Raw genomic sequence first — 16217 nt, 5'->3', positions numbered from 1 at the left:
CAGCGTTTGTGAAATTTTGTCAAATCAGTGTCGCCTTTCCCAGCTGTCGGAGACTAGTTATTTATTCATTAATGTATAAATACCTCTTTTATTCACAAGGAAGCAAATATTAATATTGTTTGAATTATTACGTTGCTTTCTTGCTGATAATAAATCAACGAAAAGAATTTCCATATTGCTTTATCGTTTTTCTACTCAGAATTCTATAAATTGACCGTTTTTAGCTTCTATAAATGTTTTTAAAAAAAACTTTGCTAATTTGTTTATTCCTGCTTGTTATATATGAATCAAATTAGACATATACATTGATAGATCAACACAAAAAAGGAAACAAGAGGCCCATGGGCCACGACGCTCACCTGAGTAACTTTGGCCCAGTTGTTCTTCGCCAGATTTTCCCATTGTAGTATGTATTGTGGCCCCACCCTATCCCCGGGGGTCATGATTTGAATAATTTCAAATCTTTACTACCCCAGAATGCTTCCATGTAAGTTTCAGCTTTATTTTCTGGCCCACTGGTTCTTGAGAAGAAGTTTTTTAAAGATTTTTCCTATATATTTCAATGTAAAACTTTGATTCCCCATTGTGGACCCACCCTACCCCCGGGGGTCATGATTTGAACAATTTAGAATCTACACTACCCCAGAATGCTTCCCTGTAAGTTTAAGCTTTTCTGGCCCAGTGGTTCTAGAGAACAAGATTTTTAGGAATTTTCCCTTTATATTTCAATGTAAAACTTTGATTCCCCATTGTGGCCCCACCCTATCCCCGGGGGTCATTATTTGAACAATTTAGAATCTACCCTACCCCAGAATGCTTCCAAATAAGTTTCAGCTTTTCTGGCCCAGCGGTTCTTGAGAAGAAGATTTTTTGATGACCCCACCCAATTTTTGTCTTTTCTTGATTATCTCCCCTTGTAAGGAGGCTTGGCCCTTCATTTTTTATAATTTGAACTTCTCTTCACCCAAGCATGCTTTGTACCAATTTTGGTCAAAATTGGCCCAGTGGTTCTTGAGAAGAAGTTGAAAATGTGAAAAGTTTACAGACTGACGGACGGATAGATAGACAGACCGACCGACAGACGGACGGACAACAGGTGATCAGAAGAGCTCACTTGAGCTTTCAGCTCAGGTGAGCTAAAAAAGGGCAGAGTTCGATTAAATCTGAAAACTTGTTATAAGTCGCCCTACTGTCATAAGATTTGCTTACCATATAGAACCCCCTCTCTCTCTCTCTCTCTCTCTCTCTCTCTCTCTCTCTCTCTCTCTCTCTCTCTCTCTCTCTCTCTCTCTTCCCCCCCCCCAAAAATACTTCGACCAAAATTTAAAACTTACCTGGATATTATTAAATTTCAAAAAATAAAAATCTTAAAATTTTTGTTCCCCGCTTTCGCAAATGTGAGGGGGAATTAAAGGGGACCTACTCTCTGATAGGAGAGATAACTTTCCAAGTAAATACTACTCCTAGTTTTATCGATCAAACCTGACATCAGATGGAAACATTAGCTTCTATTTCCTTTGCCTATACTTTTCAAATTGTTTTATTATATTTAACAAAAAACATTTAAATTCAGTAATAAAAACCTTATAAATTGAATAAGTTCTACCTTTTTGAGGACCAATTAAAAAATGGTTTAATATTTCAAGTTCTAAATGTAGAATTTTTATTGTATTACATTTTTTTTCCAATGAAAGAAATATTTATAAGAAAGATAATTCTTGCTATTAGATGTATTCTTTTCTAACAACAACATACATGTACAACATTGTGATATTCTGACTAAGGAAGCAGCACTTTTTTATGTTTTCTAATATGAATTTAATAGGCATGATACTAAATATTATTTTCATATACACCTCATATTTTTAATTTTATATTGTGATATTAAATCATTACTCTTTCTCTCATCTGTGTTAAAATTTCTTCATACATGATGTATCATGATCCGTCATAAAAATCATTTCTGAAAAAATAAGCAGCGCTTCATACCTCATACTATTTTTCATTTGAAGCTGATCCTATAGCTCTTGAGGAAAATCAATGTTGGGAAGTTAAAAAAATGGGAAATTTAAAGCAGAGGGTCATTAGTCCTTAAATCTCATTCGTCTGTCTGTTAGCTTGTCCGTCTGTCACAAAATCTTTAATATTATACATGCACATTACCTATGACAAGACCTTAAGTTTCCAAATTTAATATATGAATTTTGATCCTATGATATTGACTATGACGTTTGGTCTACTTTTTCAAAAATAACAACAATAAAGAAAAGACAGGGGCGTTGTTTGACATGTGCATTACACGTGATAAGTCCTTTCCCAATATACATTGATTTTTGACTCCTTGGCCTTTAAGTTTGACCTACGTTTCACAAATTTAAACATTGATGACCGATAACTTAATAAGAGAAGAAAGTTCATATTTGACAAGTGTTTAACCCGTGACAAGACCTGACATATGATTTTTTTCATCCCGTGACCTTGACCTTCTAGTTTGACTTGCAGTACTTTTAAAAAAATAATTAACATTGGTAATGACTTTTGAAGAAGAGAAGACAGGGCTTTCATTTTTACAAAAACATTACCCGTGACAACACATTTCAATTTGGATTTCATGACCTTGACCGAGAAGTTTGACCTACTTATCTAAAATTTTAACTTTGGTCTTAAATCTTTTGCTCCAAAAGAGACAGGGCTTTCATATATTTTTTCATATATGACGTACTTGTGAAAAGAACTTTCGATTTGTATTATGATATTTAACCTCATGACCTTGATCTTGAAGTTTGATGCAGTTTTAGGAAACTGTCATCTTGCTGTAACTTTTTTAATTCAAACATTTAATTTCTTTTTTAGGATAGACAGACAAGACAGGACATACAAACAAGACGGTAACATTAATATCCCATAAATAATTACATCCCAACCACGAAGACATTGAAACAGGAACCGCAATTTTTTGAATTCGCTTGTTTATTATTTTTTTTTCTTGTCATATACTTGTAATGCTTGTGTCCTCGTTTAAGGATTTGAATTGATTACTTGTAACGTCGTGAAAAGCAAACGAAAGAAATATTATGTATACACGTGTAATCTTGATCTGAAACAACATGCACGCAAAACATCTGACAAGGTATTGATTATAAAGATTGCAATATTAGATGTCATTTAATTTTTTTTTCTAAATTCAGTGTTATAGTAGGTATAAAAAAATATGTCTCTACATTCGACATCAAATTGATTTATTGATAAAACTAGAAAATCGAATTATTCTCAATGCTGCTGTATAGACATAAAGTGTGCATGTGTTACTGGTATTGGATCTGTGACCTCATCTTTAGTTTATTTAATCGCAGTTGAAAGCATATCGAATACAGGAGACGAGGTGGCCGAGTGGTTAAGGCGATGGACTGCTAATCCATTGGGGTCTCCCCGCGTGGGTTCGAATCCCATCCTCGTCGATATAAGTTTTTCTTAAAACATATATCAAATATATAGGCCTATATAGAATAATATAAGAACCTTAATTTTCTTTACTACCACCCAGTAAATTTATATTTATGGCAATTCAAATCGATTAAATTAAAAAGTTGTGTATGCTTTACATCCCATGACTGGGATATTATTACTTTAGTAATTAATTAAGGATCACATTGAGTCCAATTCGATTCGACGTGTGAACGGAGTCTCTAATTAAAAAGGGGAGTACGCCAACACTAAAGATAAGTACGGTACCTGCTGCATTTACCGGTAGTTAATATGTGTAAATGAAATTTCATGTGGGTTTTTTTCCAAAGTAAAAATGTGCAATTTTCAAACTAGATTATAAAATATGTTACAATCTTTATTTTATTTTAAATCGTGACATAAAATTCGTCCATAAATGCAAAATTCATTTCATTATTAGATCGTACTACAAAGCCTTCTTATGCGTATATTCAATATAATCAGAGAATACATAAATTATATCCTTTTTGTTATCACTCCCTGTATCAGCCCGAGACTCCAATATCAGTAAAACAGTGTTATAGGCTAACAAATCTACTCGAACAAATACAATTATCACCGACTAGATTATTATATCAAATGACATTATTTTAAAATTTACTACAGACAATTTTTATAAAGAATATATGAACTGTCATATATACAAGCTGTTGGGAAGGAAGCTGTATTGCATATACAAAAAAACAACAAAACAAAACAAAAAAATAAAAACAAAATCCAAACAAAAAAAAACAACAAACAAACGAACGAATAAACAAACAAAAACCCCTGTATTTATCACTAAGTATGAAATATGTATATGTATTTCTCTTGGGATTTTCTCAGCAGGAAAAGAAAAGTATTTTATTTTATTCTTACTTCTATACAGGTAAAAATCGGTCATCAAAAGACCATGCGCCAAATTCATTCTACCTCATAAAAATATCAAAATTTTAAAAAACAGTGTTACTGAAGAAGGTGTACAAGATGGCAATTATATTCGTAGATACTCTCTCTTATAAGTGATACGTGAAAAATCAGATAAATGCTCTTTTTTTTAATTAATTGAAAGTACAGTGTGATCCGTATATCACTGGGATACAGTGACAGCCGAATACAAATGTACATAGCAGTTCAGTCTCCGTGACTCTTATAGTGACCGGAGAATATTAATTGTAGTTTGAATTTTCTAAACTTAAAATCGCTTTTGAGTTCATGCATTACTAAACATCAAAGTCAAGCATTGATTTTAAAATTTGAATGAAAAAAGGACTGATTTTTTTTACGTGTACACTGTTATATCATATTGTGTATGAATCACATGTGTCAATATAAAGACGTCTTTCTCATAAATACCCGGTATATACAACGTGCACTTCTACATTCTAATAATTTATCATATTTACATTTATTCTCTACCATTTATTCAAGTTTAAATTTCTTTTAAGATAAAGTAACTAAAGGTAAAAACAATACTCGTTTTGTTGCGCTGTTTATTAAACACAAGTGTAGTCTTCAATTTCGTCCAAAAATGCAGTATATTGGTATGTTCAAGCTCACCATTTTGCACTCGTTTGTATGTGATATAACAAAGTCTATATTTTTTTTTTCATAGTAACATCTCTTTCTTTTACAGTTCTTCCAGTATTTGTGCATTCTTCTTCTTTTTTATTACCCCGGTGGTTTATAAATATTTGACAAAATGAGATTTCTTTTAATGATCAACATTTTTTGATGAGGCTGTTTTATATAATTAGAATCACCTCCCCCTTCTTTGTAGCCAAAATAATTAGGGAAATCTTTTCCGGCGACATCAAAATGAATTCACCGAAAAAAAACTTGCGAAACGCTAGTTAATTGCTAGCCGTATAATTAGCTTTGAAAATAGTGTTGACTTGTGCATTATTGCACTTTTCCGCGGCAAAGAAAGTACGTATACTCTTGCATAAAATGAACATAAATGTAGGTTTTCAGTCCAGCTAGCGATTAATGAGAGCAACACTGTTCTCATATTTTGCAGTATATTAAATGTATGCTTTAAACCTTTAAAAAACTTCTTTAGACTATGACGTATAGTGTAGACATTGAAAATCAAATCCTACATATACATATATTTACATTTCCAAATATTTTTCCTTAAGATTCTCTGCAAATTTGAAAAAGTTCATGATCTCATGAACTACCTTGGGATGAGTAAGAATATTTCCATTGTGACATAATTGAAGTCAATAAATAGTGCAAACTTTTTATGCCCCTGGATCGAAAGATCCCGGGGGTATATTGTTTTTGTCCTGTCTGTCTGTTTGTCTGTTTATCTGTTTGTCTGTCTGTTGTCAACTTTAACCTTGCCCATAACTTTTGATTGGTTGGAGCTATGACTTTCATATTTCACATGTGTATTCCTTGTGACAAGACCTTTCTTTAGGTACCATCATATTTGACCTTTTGACCTTGGAGTTTGACCCACTTTTGCAAAATTTTATGAGACTTTAACCTTGGCCATAACTTCTGAACAGTTGGTGCTTGAGGTTTCAAACTTCACATGTGTATTCTTTGTGACAAGGCCTTCCTTTGGATACCAACAACTTTGACCTTTTGACCTTGACCTTGGAGTTTGACCTACTTTCGAAAAACTTTAACCTTGGCCTTAACTTTTGAACGGTTAGAGCTAGGGCTTTCGTACTTCACATATGTAATCCTTATGACAAGACCTTCCTTTGGATACCAACCACTTTGATCTTTTGACCTTGGAGTTTGACCTACTTTTGAAAAACTTTAACCTTGGCCATAACTTTTGAATGGTTGATGCTAGGGCTTTCATACTTCACATATGTAATCCTTGTGACATCACCTTCCTTTGAATACCAACCACTTTGACCCTTTACCTTGACATAGGTGTTTGACCTACTTTTGAAAAACTTTAACTTTGGCCATAATTTTTGAATGGTTGGTGCTAGGGCTTTCATACTTCACATATGTAATCCTTGTGACAAGACCTTCCTTTGGATACCAACCACTTTGACCTTTTGATCTTCACATAGGAGTTTGACCTACTTTCGAAAAACTTTAACCTTGGCCATAACTTTTGAAAGGTTGGTGCTAGGGCTTTCATACTTTACATATATCTAATCCTTGTGACAAGACCTTCCTTTGGATACCAACAACTTTGACTTTGACCTTGATGTTTTACTTACTTTAAAAAAACTTTAACCTTCGCCATAACTTTTTAACAGTTGCAGTTAGGGCTTTCAAATTTAACATTTTTTATCTTTTGGCCTGGATTTTGACTTGCATTTGAGAAACTTTAACCTTCGCCATAAGCTGCCATACGGGGGCATCAGTGTTTCACAAACACATCTTGTTTGTTTCAAAAATGATAGTTAAATGACAAGAATATGTTGCAAGTCATCAGAAAAATAATGTAAATATAAGATATGAATTTAATTTTTGAGAATTCATGAGGTACATGAACTACAACGCTTCACGCCTGCATATTTATCATGAAGCGCTAACGCGCTTCATGAAATATGCCGGCGTGAAGCGTCGTAGTTCATGTCCTCATGAATTCTCAAAAATTAAATTCATTTCTTAAGTATACATGCATTTTAGCGATTTTTGTAGTTCCTGTAAAATGAATTAAAAATAATTTTCCCCTCGATCTTTTGATCGGGATCGTAAACAGAACCCAAAATGTACGATATTCGTAAGAAATGACATTACTTTTCTTGTCAAGCTTTTGATGCTGTTAATAAAAGGTACCATCGAGGATCATCCCCTTTCGACCGGTCACAACCGCCTGACATTTTTTACGAAAAACGTCAGTCAACATTCGACTTAACTATAAAATGTATTTGTTAACAAAGTTATTATATAGGCCATAGAAATTGTGAGATTGTTGATATCCTTGTATCATCAACTTATTTGTCAATAGCTTGCCTCGTCGTTTAGAATTTGCTCGTACGTAGAACATGCCTATCGAATCCACTGGGAGACATAAACTCCATTTGTAGGTGATATATTGTAGGTATATTTTTATTATAGATAAGGGAATTTGACAATAAAAAAAATGAAGACATCAAGTTGTCATAAAGTTTTGTTTTTAGGTTGTTACCATTAATGTCTTTCTTTAGTAAAACTTCCAAATATGAAACATATGTAATGTGTCAGACTTGCGGTGTCTTTTATTTCGAGTTGAAAGGAATATGAGGAAAAAACGTAGCATGTAAAATAATTGATAAAGACTCGTCTTTTCATGTAGAAATTTTTGAATAAATTCTGATTCATGTGAATTCCAATAGATTATTGGAAAAATTGATTTCTAAAAACGACATGGATATTGTCAATCAGAAAGTCAAGCATCTTTTCAATATCTACTTCAGAGTACTTGTGTTGAATCAGAATGTTTTTAACAAAATAATTTTCTGTAAATTTACATTGGTAAATGCGCATCTGATGCATCAAAAGTGGTACCGTATATGATTTACATTGGTAGTAATGCTTGTCTCATTATGATATGTTTGAATTCTGTGAAAATTTTATAAGGACGTACAATATGCTGATTAATTTAACAAACCCACTAAGAGACATTATGTACTTTAAACATGTATTAGTTAAAAAAAATACATGTACATGTAAAAGGTGTATGAAATAATATGTAACTGAGGACCCAGTGAAATCACTTGGAACTCACTTATTTATTTCAGGCAATTTTATTTTATGCAATAAGATTTAAGTCATGTAACAGTGAACATGCGATTGCTTTCTCTACATTTATCAACTTTACATTATATTTTGTAAAATATGCCAACCTTTTCATGATTTCGGAGATATTCTTAATCACTTAAATGCAAGTGTATATTAACCATGTTCCTAAATATTTGATAAAGATGTAATTAAGTTTTTGATGCATAATGAAAATTTTGTGATCAAGATTTTATTTGTTGCTCAGCAATGTTCATGCTTCATTTTAAGACATAATTACATCATACAAAATCTTGTCAACGTGTATTTTCATAAATTGTTATGCTCTTGAAATAAACATGCACAGTTTTGCTTTTTATTTTTTATTTTCGGAGAAAAGGTTCAAGGGTCAGCCATGAATAATATCTAAGGATCATAAATTCAAGGAAAATCCCTTATGTTTTTTTTAACCATTTCATACATGCTTTAACTTGTAATTATTCTATCCTCATTGCTTGAAAACGAGATTTACATGAACGGATCGAGGTGATGTGTAAATTTAAAACGCCCAATGGCATCTACACCGACAGCTTCCCGGACCGTTTTGATTTGAATTATACAGTGTCATGTCGTATATTTTTGTAATGAAAATAAACATTGTGCTTAGCAAAAAGAATTCATAAAAATTTAACTATACTCATACTTATTGCAGGGGCGGATCCATTATTTTTTCCCCCAGGCGGTTGGGCTGGGGTTTGCTTTCTACATCAGCTGTAACAAATGTTAGATCCAGAAAATGTTTGACAAGCCCCCCCCCCCCCTCCCAAAAAAACCTTTAATAACTTGACAACACCTGAAAATCCTATTTCGAAGGAAAGTTTCCCTTGGTAAATTTATCCTCCTTTCTCCTTACCATTTTCACAAGGGTTCCGTGTTTCCCTGGAGTCCAAGGTCATTTTTTCGTCTTTTTTACATTGAATTTTTAATAATTCTGAAACTGTTAGGGATCCCTAACTACCTCCAGGGTCCGGGGCCATAAAACTTAGATGAGATGACTTTTGATCTCGGTCTCACTTTTATAAGAGGAATATATAGTGGGGCTGAATCAAAAGTGAGCTCATCGAAGTTTTATTGCCCTAGGGCCTGATCCACACATGTATTAAGTATACTCAGTAACAAACAAATAAAAACAATACAATTTGGAAAGAAAATTAAATATTTGTCGTCGAAAATATGTTCCTATATTGATTAAAATGTTTGGACATTTACAAGTAGTGAATATCTTATAAGTAGGAGGACCCATGCATCTTCTAAAAAAAAAATCAGTTAGGGCTTCCCCCAACTGTTTATGATTAAGAACAATATTCTAGTAATTTGAAATATATAAATAAAAAAATTATTCTTTTAAAATGAATTGATTATTCATTTATCTTCTGATTTGAATAAGTTTTTTTTCTGCTAAGGTTCGTCTTTCGCACAGAAAATCTATTGTACTCTTAGAATACCAGTCGGGTTACAAATCGTCAATATATGAAGTTTTTCCTAATACATGTAAAGGATTTTTCAAAGTTAGGTTCCTGTGTTTGTGAATGGCAAAAACACATTTTTCGATTGAGATTTGCATTTTTGTCAGTTAATCAAAGTAAGACGGATAAGCATTGTATCCAATAGGACAAATTATCCCAATTATATCTCAGGAAAATCGATATTTAACCTTATTTATCTGTCCCTCTACCTTGACGTACTTAAAGTAAAAGTCAGTTAAATGATGCTGTTTTATCTCGCATTATATTTCACGTTAATTGATCGATCAGGCTCAAAAAGAATGAACAAGCATACAAAGCTATGGTTCTGACTGCTGAAATAGCAAAATGTATGAGTGGTTCCCTTAAAAAAAAGATATTTTAATGCAAATTAATACATGCATGACAATTTGATGCTAATCGCAGGAAGTGAGTACATTTAAACTATTAAACAACCTTCTGCCATATCGTTTTACACTTCCTGCAAAGAGGATATAAACCAAAGGAAAAATATACTTCTTAATATTACCTAGGCTATATGAAATTTCCAATCTAACAATATTCATTGACTGGGGAAAAAATTCCTTTCCAGAGAATTTCGGGCCGGTCTAAAAATTCATTGTATAGTCTAGGATTCAAACGTAGTTATGAAAAAATAAGTAGACGAGGAATTTATAGAACTATATTTCGGTGTATGCCTGAATTCATTATAGATTTGTATTCTTTTGACTGAGAATTTTCTGTTTAATGAAAAGGAGATGGGTGAACAATGTGTGCAGAATGCCTATATCTTCAGATATATAAAAATCATATTCAATTTGTGAATTTAGTATTTAGAGAGAAGTTCTTATTGAAATTTATGAAATTATGATGAACAAAACTTTTCTGAGGAAAATTTCTCGGCAAAAATTATTCTGTTATTTAAAAAATAATGTGGTATTTGTGGGGTCCGAACTCATAGCAATAAAAATCCTGAATATCATTTTCCGTTGAGACTAATACGCTAACCACTACGTTACACAACTCCTGATGAATAGTGGCATTTAAATCATTTTTTTTAAATGACCCTTAACTTAATGGACAAGTACATTGTATTTCTCAGAAATATGCGAATGTTGTGTCATGAAAGGGTATTTTTAAGGTATAGTGGGTCTTTGCTCCATGTTTTTGTAAATCAAAAATTGTATATTTTTAGGCAAACTCTGACGATAAACTTTATAACAAATGAAGCGAAGACCCACTCATATCGAAAAATTGTGTTAGAGTAGCCGTAAATGATCCTTTTTGCTCTCTTTAGTGTGTGCATGCTATTTCATGGGCAAAAAATTTCAATCTTTGTGAGATATTTGCAAATTATGGAGATTTTACATAAATTATACTTTAATGTTAGAGGAAATATCAAATAAAGTTTTGTTATAATTGAGATTTATTATTTACCTTTTTCACACTATAGGCATTTCGCTCCCCTTGTTCACCCATATTCTTTTTCGCCCCGTTTTATTTCCGCCACTCATCGTCAAAGGGCAAATTCAAAACATGGCTAAATCACCAGACTACGTTTTTTTTCAAACGCAACTGGGTAAATTTAAAACAAGGCGAAATCGTTTGTAAGTGTAAAAGGGCGAGTTTAACTCATGCGAAAATAGTCTTGTACAGATATATGGTATTATTCACTTTACTGATACCTGTTTCATTTTCAGTCAAATATGAGCAGCAGACAAGCGCTCACGTGATGGTCACGTGCATCAGGATTGGAAGTCTTGACAAGTTCAACTCACAGTTGGGCGGTTTTCACTTCTTGTTTCAAAAAGTCAAAAAGTCAAACAGTAACTGTCGCTCTGCTACAAATTGATTACATGTACATGTACTGCGGTGGCCGCAGCTGTTTTCATCCCATTGTTGTTGCTGTAACAGTTGTGGTTTGTGGATTAATATGGTATCAATAATACTGCATTTGTTGTTCTTTTGTAAGATTTGTTGCTGCTATTATTGCTCCGCTAGAGTTACTATAGTTGTAACTTTTCCTGTATTTGATGTTGTAATTTCTACTGCTGCTATGTTTTCTATTTGTTGTAACTACCATTGCATTTTATTTCTATGTTTTTGCTTTTGCTTCTGCTTATGTTGCTACTTCAGTTGCTGTGGTGCTGCTGTTGATCTTGGTGATGCTGTTACGGTTTTTGCGGTTGTTTTTTCTATCAATAGTGTCGCTGCTATTCCTGCTGGATTGAGTCCATGTTTAGTCGTTAGTTTGCACAGTTCACATTTCTTTGTTTTGAGACACCCTTTGGCATTCAAAATAAATGTAATTTGCATGGATATGATATATATGCTCAATCTGCAGAATTTTGTAATCTACATGCGAGACACCTTAGATTTTATTTCCCACAAAATCCTCTCTTTCCACAAACTCAAGCCGAACTATACTTCAGTTGTTAATTCACTTCCTAGAACATTCTTAGGACCTACTTCCTCTTTGTTATTTCACATAATGAAATGATATACAACAGAACTACATGCCAAAACCTTCCAACGATATTTCGCATGACTATCTTTTGAAATAAATGGTGAATAAAGGATTGGTTAGACCATCTTCTATAAACATTTATTCTGTATTTCTTTAGTATGATCAAAATGAAAACATCTATGAAATAATTAACCTAATATCAGCAATCAGAAACTATTCATTTAACTATAGACACTATACATGTCATGTATATAGCAACTACCAAGAGGGGTTTGGTAGTGACGCCATTTCCTGCACTTTCAGTCAGAGAGGCGCAGCAAAAAAGCGATATTGTTTTTCTTTACCTTTATATAAAGGTTAAATATTGCACTATATGGCATGCAAAGCATGAGGCATGTAAGAAATTATTACCAGAAACATAACCAGTAGAAGGAAAATACTAGTATAAAGACCAAGCCAGGATTCGAACGTGGCCTCCTGAACACTGGACAGGATTGGAATGAAATATGGAGATAACGAACAGTATTCAAGCTCAAAATCCATTAAAACAACAAAAATCGGGAGCAGAGTAAACATGGACCTCTAAAAACATCAGAGGTGGGATCAGGTGCCATGGAGGAGTGAGCATTCCCTCCCTTCCGGTCACACCCACCGTGTGCTCCTTGTCATAATCGGTAAATAACGCAAAAATCCGTCGACAATTCAATGTGTAAATAATGGCCTCTCAATTAGTATGAAAAACGTCAGTCAGCATATGACATAATGATAGATTTAATTTGCTATTTCATATGCAACATCGTATACATGTATTCCTGGCACTGGCTGTTTTAACAAATATTCAATAGAAGAACATCTTACCATTAAAGTTTATTTGATTAGAAATTTCATCAGTTTACTTTAGTGTTTGTATTGTCTCAAAAGCGGCTGAGCATACGTAATATATTTTTACTCGTAATTTTGATTTGGCGGTGAGGAAGCAGCATATCCGGTTGAACACTGTGGCAGAAGCCGGCTATTGCTCTACGAGCAATTAGCCCGGCTAAAAACGACTTTGTCCAATCAGTAAGTCCATTTCAACGAACTTTCGTTACACACATGGTTGAATTTGTTGGTATACATATATTGTATATTGTATAACATGCAAGTCTTATTTAAGCCTGGAATACACATAAGTTTTAACTCATCTCTGTATTGTTCCTGACTTGTGTTTGATGACAGGTTTCTGTATAACAGGTCAGATTTTTTCCCTGTCATTAACTCAACTTTTATTTGGATCGTCTCTCTTTAGCGCAGTGGTTATTAAGAGTGTTTGCTCTAGAGTCGCAGCGTAATGACTTGATTCTTACGTCGCGGGTTCGAATCCACCTGGGGACATAAAGACCGGTCCTTCGCAAGAGACAGTATAAAACAAGGTTCCGTGTCTCAGTGGGTGCTGGCAGGAAAAGATCCCTCACTGCCCAAAGGCGGTAAGTGCCGAGTAAAGGTCTGAATTTGCAGCCCTCCATCGGCAAGTGGTGGCTTTCAATATGAGTGAAAAATTCTCGAAGGAACTTAAAACAACCAATCCAAACTTTTAATTAGCTGCTACCTTTAAGATCAGAGGAGTTCGATTCATTTTGAATAATTTATTATGGAGAGAGAAATGAAACATAATTAACAGTGCACTGGGTTTCCGACGATGATGGTCCTTGATTTACATGTACGAACATGACAATTACGTGTATATCTGAGAAAAGATTTTATTCAACGTTTTTAATATTACATCCTTGACACTAAGTCAACATTGTATCACAGAAACGACCTTTAAATATATATTAACCCTGTTTCAAGGTCATGCTATACTTAACACTAAGAGACAACAAAAATACATGTACTAATAAAAACAAAATTTCATTCCAATTAAATGCTTTATATATATAACTTTGAAAATTCATCCAATTAAAATTCCAAAGTTGTAACGAGGGTCCATTTCAATATCTCATTGCTAAATGACCTTGACCTTTGAGATATTTCTTGAATCAGGATCATATCACATTCAGGCAATGATTATAATAGGAGAGTTAAAGATCATTGAATATTTTAAATTGCATGTTGCAGACAAAACACTATTTGAACATCGGAATGCTAGATGACCAAATGTATTCGATATTGGACCAGGAAGTTGTAACGATCGATAGCGACAGTATATCCATGCTAGTGTTCTGGGGGTTTGGGTCATGCCAAAAGTCATATTATACATGATTGCAAACCATATAAAGGGGTGCATACTATTATTGATCGCAAACTGTACTAAGGGGTACATACTAAAAAGTCATATACTAGTATCGTACTTAACTTTATTTGTAAGGAGTCGATGGCAAATGCAATTTCTATTCTGATCAAGTGTTTTATTGAAAAAACCGCTTATAGTTGTAGCTGCAGCCTAATTAATTTCTCTTGATAGAAGCAATGTCCTTAGTTTTAATTAATTAAGATCTACAATGCCTGGAAAAACAAGCGGGGAAAACGAACATGAAGTTTTCAGATGTAAATGTATTATGGTTAAGATGTTTTCGAGGACAGTCCAGTTTTAGAAAAAAAAAATCTTTAGAAAAGATTTTAATTTGTTTGATAATACAGATTATTTATATGGTGTCATGTATTTTCAATTGATGACCAACTCTGCCCAGATATTTGGTCTTAACGTTGGACCCAGGAGGCATTAGTTTTATAATTTTGGCCAAGCTAGGGAAAAGTAGTCATTGTATTCATGCAAGCAGTTCACCTGCTATTTTTCCTTTTATAGAGATTCCTGAAGTTGTAAAAACAGTTTGACTGTATTTGTCCTTTTTAAAAAAAAAATAAATTGTTAATAAATGTATTTTTTAAAATAAAACCAACCTATGGGGCAACCGGGGGAGGGGGCGGGGTTACCCTGAAATTCACAAGTTTGGGAAAAGGTAGAGTACTCATTATCACAGATACTTATTTAATTTTGAAGGATGTATTCTGTTTTTAATGCTAATACTCTCAAAAATATATTTTAAAACGTTTAACTTCAGATCATAAGTTTTCAGAGATAGAAATATTTCATCCATAGTCTATGAAAAATCCGAAGAAGTCTGGTTTCCCACCATATGTCTAATGCCTTATGTCTCAAAAATATGCTCATTAAGTCATATTTTTCTCTTTATTTTTTGTTTCAAATAATTTCAAATAATTAATACATCAAATTAAAATGTCAAAATTTAAATGCAAATTTATATTAGCAGAATACCCACTTAAACCATATTTTATTTACAGAAGTGAGTGGGACTGGGCAGCAGGCTCAGCCGATTTTAGCTCTCCCCCTCATTGTCACAGATACTTGACGTTTTTAACATTTCTCTTCATTAATAAAAATACATGTATCTCCGTATTAATAATGTAGAATTTCTCTTTATTAAATGAGGAAATATGCTTAGAATACCAAGTTTTATATGCCATAATTATTTGAAATTGGTTCAGCAAAATCAGAGACGATCAACACGACAACAGACAAAAAAAAGCAATAGGTCACCTGATTGACAAGGATAATTATATATACATGTACAGTCAAAGATTTTATCTGTCCTTTTCCCCGATCCAAGCATCGGTCAAATTTTACACAGTCATGACCTTTTTTCTTCTAAATTTGATGGGTTTAGTTTTATTCTTATTTTGACTAATGGTGCCCTTGAAGTTCTTAGAAAGATTTTAAAAGGTTGTTACTATAAAATTCTTGTGTGATATTAAAGTAGTATCCTCTACACACTGCAGAATTACTTCTCTGAACAATGTGTTGACTGGTCTTGTCTGTGTGATACCGGTATATGTTCGATATTCGTACGATGGAGAAGACATGACCAGTCTAAACTATATGTTACTAAAGAAATTAATCTGTACTTTCTTTTACTTTTCTATTGGCTGTCTTACACCGTATAACAACCATAAAGAGATTACTCCGCTAAATAAAGCGCGAAATAAAAGGAAAGTAAAGTTGCTTTTGAAGAAAGAATGACACCCAAGGCCTATAAAATGGTATTCTCATGTAATTACAATGACAA

General features: G+C 33.2%; 1 long non-coding RNA gene and 1 other non-coding gene across 2 annotated transcripts in view; both read left to right on the top strand.

Moving 5' to 3' along the window:
- The first annotated feature begins 938 nt into the window (after positions 1–938).
- The window catches only part of LOC133194186 (uncharacterized), a 161206-nt gene continuing 145927 nt past the window's right edge, over positions 939–16217 (top strand). Inside the window, exon 1 of the long non-coding RNA XR_009722049.1 lies at positions 939–1037. This is a non-coding gene — a long non-coding RNA (uncharacterized LOC133194186). The remainder of the gene's footprint in view (positions 1038–16217) is intronic.
- Positions 3377–3458, top strand: Trnas-gcu (transfer RNA serine (anticodon GCU)). The gene has a single exon. It is a non-coding gene; the product is annotated as a tRNA-Ser (tRNA).

This window comes from Saccostrea echinata, unplaced genomic scaffold, assembly GCF_033153115.1.
Source record: "Saccostrea echinata isolate AGI-Se365-2 ecotype Australia unplaced genomic scaffold, CSIRO_AGI_Sech_v1 ptg000028l, whole genome shotgun sequence".
Taxonomy (NCBI): Eukaryota; Metazoa; Mollusca; class Bivalvia; order Ostreida; family Ostreidae; genus Saccostrea; species Saccostrea echinata.
This window is presented reverse-complemented; position numbering and strand designations above follow the sequence as displayed.